General features: G+C 34.8%; 2 protein-coding genes across 2 annotated transcripts in view; both read right to left on the bottom strand.

The window, feature by feature from the left end:
• Nucleotides 1-4,544, bottom strand: part of LOC138692158 (zinc finger protein 665-like) — a 34,945-nt gene extending 30,401 nt beyond the window's left edge. Inside the window, exon 1 of the mRNA XM_069815193.1 lies at nt 4,431-4,544. The gene's annotated coding sequence lies outside the window, so the exon portion shown is untranslated. The remainder of the gene's footprint in view (nt 1-4,430) is intronic.
• The window catches only part of LOC138692162 (zinc finger protein 665-like), an 88,280-nt gene that overhangs the window by 59,098 nt on the left and 23,079 nt on the right, over nt 1-6,103 (bottom strand). The window lies entirely within an intron of this gene.

Genomic DNA, 6,103 nt, shown 5'->3' with positions numbered 1-6,103 from the left:
TATTATATAATTTTAACTACTACATGGACGAATAAAATCAAGCTAACCTAACCAAAGCTAACCTAACCTAACCAAAATTAACCTAACATAAGCTAAGCTGACCTAACCTAAGCTAACCTAACCTAACCTAACCAAAGCTAACCTAACCTAACCAAAGCTAACCTAACCTAACCAAAGCTAACCTAACCAAAGCTAACCTAACCAAAGCTAACCTAACCAAAGCTAACCTAACCAAAGCTAACCTAACCTAACCTAACCAAAGCTAACGTAACCTTCGTAAATGCAAGGTCTGTAACCGAATCAAGAAGATATCTCAATAACTTAATCTGCAAAGTACACGCAAAAATAAATTCAAGTAAGGATCACGCTCCCACTACATGAGAGGTCCACGCATGCGCTACAGCAAAACTGTTTCTGTCCCGAGCCTCTCATCTAAGGCACTCGTCATAATTTACTCGCAATATTTATGCAAATACACATTGTCGCTAACAGTGGTGCTATCTCTCAATAATGTTCACAACGAAGGAGGTAGACAGAGAGAGAGAAAAAAAGAAATATAGCACAAAACTATTTTGTCTCGAGACTCTCTTCTAAAACACGTAATAAGTCACATAATCTACTTGGAATATATTTGCGCAAATACACTTTGTAGCTAACACTGGTGCTATCTCTCAGTAATGTTCAGAACGAAGGAGGCAGAGAGAGAGAGAGAAAAAAAATTTCTCCCGCCAACTACGCCACACACCAACGTCATGTTCTTATGTTGGTGACATTGTGTATTTACTTAAATTTGGTGGTAAATGTCAACGAGCACAGAATACAATAGAGTAGACACTAGCATCTTAATACCTTTGGACGGAGTGAAGCCGATTTGATGGACCTGACGCCATCTTGTTGCTACCAAAACATTGCAAAATAGCTATTACGTTATAAAAGATCTTATGATAATAATAATTCCATATGTCCCTAATTTCTTGTAGGACTCACACTTTCTTGTTTGTTTCGTAATATAGAATCGCTATGCACGTATTTTTAGCAAAAATTACGAAACTGTCATCGATAAATCACATATATACAGGTTATTTAAATTGGCAGCTCTTCAAATTGCAGTATGGTATTTAATAATCTGGGAGGTTAAACAAACAATAATGATAAAAAAAGGAAGATAACAGTTTGACCTTATTTTGCTACTAGTCCAATAAAAATGCTACCCTATAACAATTACTTTTATAGGTTGATCCATTTGCTTCGATTTAATAATGAAGCTTACTTCTTAACGCAAATTATCATTCTCTTCCTTTTGCCAGTATTTCGTATAGATGTCCCGATTTTGTTTAGAGTAAAAATAGAATGCTCTTAACCATATAATATTTGATAGGCTCTTCGTTTATAGTATATAATTAGATTATAACAGCGAACAAAGGTGAAGTTTTATTACCAAGTGGGTGAAGTCAGTTCACGACCGAGTTAATGAAGCTACTAAGTCTGCAAAACGTAAGTCTGATTTCGTGATTATAAAAATTAATTACAATAATATTAATACACTATTTCTTTTTCTTCATCAAACGAATACGTGCATTCGGTTTAAGAGAAACCTCGGTACACCCGTTTTCTATAGCACTCGACACAAACTTCCAACGTGGGTTGTTAGGTTAGCTTCGCTCGTAAATGCTAAGTTTACAAAGTGTGTCTGATTTAGTGATTATAAAAATTAATTACAATAATATCAATACACTAATCCTTTCTCTTAATCAAACAAATACGTGAACAATACGAATCTAACCGACTAACCTAGGCTAAATCATTCATTATCTACCGGTAATAAGTACATTTCACACATGCACATTTACCTGTGAAAAGTTATTCCAGGAATTTTTTTGAAAACCTGTTTGTGCAGCACACGCAGTACATGTAGGCATATTGAAATTACTTCATTTATTAATTAAAACAACGATGCAACATCACAATCAACTGCCCATGTGCTAACCGGTAGCCCAATGTTTTGGTAGCATCATAATGGCGACGATCTACAAAAGCGGCTTCTCCTCCAAGCTGTTCATGTCTGCTCTATGCATTCTGTGCTCGTTGGTAAATGTAACGGCACGGTTCAAAGTGACCGTGGTAATTCTCCAGTATAGCGGAAAATGCGAAATAGTACCGGCCACTGTAGCCAACATATCGCCTTAGAATCTCCCTAACTTTTCAACAAAAACTCTCCAAAGTTTGTTTAAAAAAATCCACAGAAATGTCGCTAGAAATTAATAATGAATTTCACTGAATAAAAATAAGAAAAACATACATTTGCGGAGAAAAACATCATTTCCTCGTCATCAGCCTCTTATGCCGAGTCTGGTTGTGTTGTTGACGGCTGCAATGTTGAGGTGGAAGGTGTGGGAACAGATGATTGTAAATACACTGCACTTGATCCAATTATTGACACTACACTTCCTGCAAAATTATAAGTGTGGAAATTTTTGCCCAAGCGTTTGATCACAATTTTTTCTGAAATCTAACGCTTATTAAATCTTATACAGTATATTAAAATTTATTAAAGCCAGCAAAAATTACAGTCTCATTTGCTTCACACGAACTGTAGACACAAAATTCCAAAACTCAATATTGCCCGGGTCGGTTCGGAGTGGAAAATCTCCGCGTTGCGGGGAAGAACCAAGATTACATTAGCTGCAGCTCGCGACTCGTCACGTGACAATCAAAGTTGCCGCCGTTCATGGGTGTTGGAGCAGTAGCATTGAGAGAGACACCTAACCCGTGAGAATAATTGAATCTGCATCTTTCACCCCTGATCACTGATCAGGGCTTTCACGTATGAATCATTAGACTACTCAGTCATGCACCAATGGCTCTTCTAAAACTAAGAAGTGCACGACTTCAGTTGAATGTTTTAACTTAAAAGAAGGGAAAAAGTGGAAGACTATAAAAATCAGCAGAAAAGTCACTAATCGCATTTTATAAAATTTGTCGCCGAGACGGATTCAAAACTCCCTAGATTTAGCGACTTATCGCTAAATATGGCAACACTGGTACCGGCAAAGTCTATAGTTCCTAGTACCCTCACAACTCAAGCTTCGTGACTGTACATATCAGACTGTGGTAGCAGTATCCGATATGTGGCGGCATCACAACTACGTTACGCATTACGTCATATCTTAAAAACAAATACATTTCTCTGCACCGCATAACACGAAATTCCATAATCCGCTACCATAGAAACCACGAAAATCATCGCAAAACACACCATTGTAAATAATAACCTTGATAGGAAACCCTCTAAAACCCTCATATACCCTAAACTTAATGTCTTCATTTTCCTGCAGTAAATCCAAACACCACTCGCTAAAACAAGAATGTATTCCACTATTCTACTATCGATCTATTCGCACATACAAATAAACACTCTTAATTAGCCCCTAATTTTTTATTAACACATACATTTGAGAGACATTCGCTAATAAGTATTAGCCATCCTACAAAATAACTTAGCGTTATAAATCAATGTTACTCCCACTGCAGACGTGATGAAAATCTCTGACGTCATCACACTGAAATCGTAATTTCATTACACAAGCGTACGATATACGAGCCAAAGAATGAAATATATTCCTGCATTTCTCCACTATGAGTAGACCTACACCACAAAGGAAATATTGATTCAAGGCCGTTTGTGAGGAATAAATCATGCAACTTATGGTTATATACAAGATGTAAAAGGTATAAGTGCCATTATTTTAACTGATAATTATTCACGTCCTTACAATTTTTTCTAATTGCAATATTTGACGAATTATTAAAGTTTACAATATTAGACGTATTGCAACATTGGTGGAAGGGGAGGAGGGAGTATATAAGTATACAGTACAGCTCAAGCGAGTACAGACATACCGGTATAAAACAAATGCTCTTTTCTAATGCTGGAGCACACCATGTAACAATATTGTTCTATTTTTTATTGTACGTTTAAAAATAAACATTAATGGTTTCCTGCACAAAATTACACGAACTGTTTTTCTAATGAAATATTTGAATCTCTCCCGCTTCCGTAAAGCAGTACCATTCTTAAACAAATTTCTTGTCTGATTTTCGTAACGGGATAAGAGACTCCTAGTTTCTAAAACTCTAAATGCTTCTTGCCTCACTTGAATTACGAATTTCTCCATAAATTAATAACATATGATATTCCTAAACTGTTAATAACATTGTAAATTGTTTACCGAATACCTTGTACAGAACTATCATCCACTCTGCAGTAGACCTATGGACAGGGAGCTTGAATTTCTGGGAAAACTGTCAAGATTTGACCCTATGTTGTACGATCATTTTTTGATCCTGTAGACGGTCTCAGACGCCTGTGAAAAGGACGGCATTTGTATCCCTTACACTCTGTAGAATATAATGTAACAATATACACTTACCTTCGTGGAAGAATATAATGAACTGCTGACAGTCTGAAGCATTAACCACGTTCAATATAATACAAAGCAATAGGGAATAGGGATAATACTGAAACTTTATTTCACAGCATCTTTCAGAATGATATGATCAAGGAAGCCACGATAGTAGTTTGCGTATAAACCGTTGCTTACGAGATTACACGTAATCACGTAAGCAACGGTAAAAACAGTGTCGCCAACACCCACTGAGGAAAAGAAGTGTGAAATACTATTAAAAGAAAATTGGCCAGAAAATGCTAAGAGGGGGGAGCAGCCGATACCGACCACGCAGAAAGTAAATGCAACATAAACTCATGTAACAGAAATAGATTCATCCTTCATCATTCCCGTTGTACTATTCCTCCCTACCGATGTCAATTCCCGTCTCAGCACGCTGTTTTCGCTTGCGTGCAGCCTTTATTCCATCACGTTGCGAAACACGATGGGATTTCATAGAAAAATCAACATTTTCTCACGCTGTAAAGTCGAAACCTGAATTTTGGAATCGCTGAGAAGATATTTATTTTCATCCTTTTTCTAAGTATGTTCTTCACAATATTTATTTATTTATTATACTCCAATTTTACAGAGAAGCATATTTTACCTGAAACAGGTATGTTAGGGTTATAAATACATAATAATAATAATAATAATAATAATAATAATAATAATAATAATAATAATAATAATAACAACAATAATAATAATAATAATAATATGATAATTGATTAATGAAGTCTCCTATTGAATTAGTCTTACGTGTCAATTATGAAATTATTACAATTTTACAAATCTATATATTCAGCAAATCTCTACAAAGTTTTATAAGTTATATACATGAATGAATGAAATGCAATGAGTTGAAATTAAATACTAAGATACAATCTTATATTTCTATTAACAAGTTTCATGAAATGTATGCTATATTATAACCTAAGCAAAATATCTAATCCTAATATTCACTAGAATGCAGTTTAAATTTCTGTGGGTTGAAATCTCTGAAGACGTTACACAGTTTTCCGTTAACAATATTGTTACAAGCAGTTTTTGAATTTTATACAACACATTTATCGTGAATCTATTTTAAATTATTATCCTAATTTATTTCTACCAACTGTTAATTTAACACACACAAACAAAGTAATAACAGAAATAAGCCAGAAAAAAAAAAGACAAAACAATAAACTTAGCCATACTAAAGACACAACAGACAACAACATACACCACGAATCACAAATTCCACCCAAGAATATTCAACACAACAAACATAACATTCAACCACAATGAAACTAAACTACTAGAAAAAGGATTAAGGCACAATATACACCAAAACAATACAGGTACAAAACAACAAACACAAACCATCATAAACATAGAAACAGCAATACAAAACACACAAAGTCAACATCACGAATACATAAGACACGACATAATAAGAAACATAAACAAAATAAACAAACCCACAATAGACACACACAAACACAAAACAATAAACACCTTGTAGACAAAACAACTAGAACATAATCTAACTTTCATCAAAGCAGATAAAGGAAATTGCACGGTAATCCTACACAAACAAGACCTACACAACAAAATAGAAACATATTTCAAGGAAAACAACATCACAATATCACCACACAATATCACAACATAGT

The sequence above is a fragment of the Periplaneta americana genome, chromosome 16, assembly GCF_040183065.1.
Source record: "Periplaneta americana isolate PAMFEO1 chromosome 16, P.americana_PAMFEO1_priV1, whole genome shotgun sequence".
NCBI classification, from domain to species: Eukaryota; Metazoa; Arthropoda; class Insecta; order Blattodea; family Blattidae; genus Periplaneta; species Periplaneta americana.
Note: the sequence above shows the minus strand (reverse complement) of the source record. Positions and strands in the feature narration are given on the sequence as shown.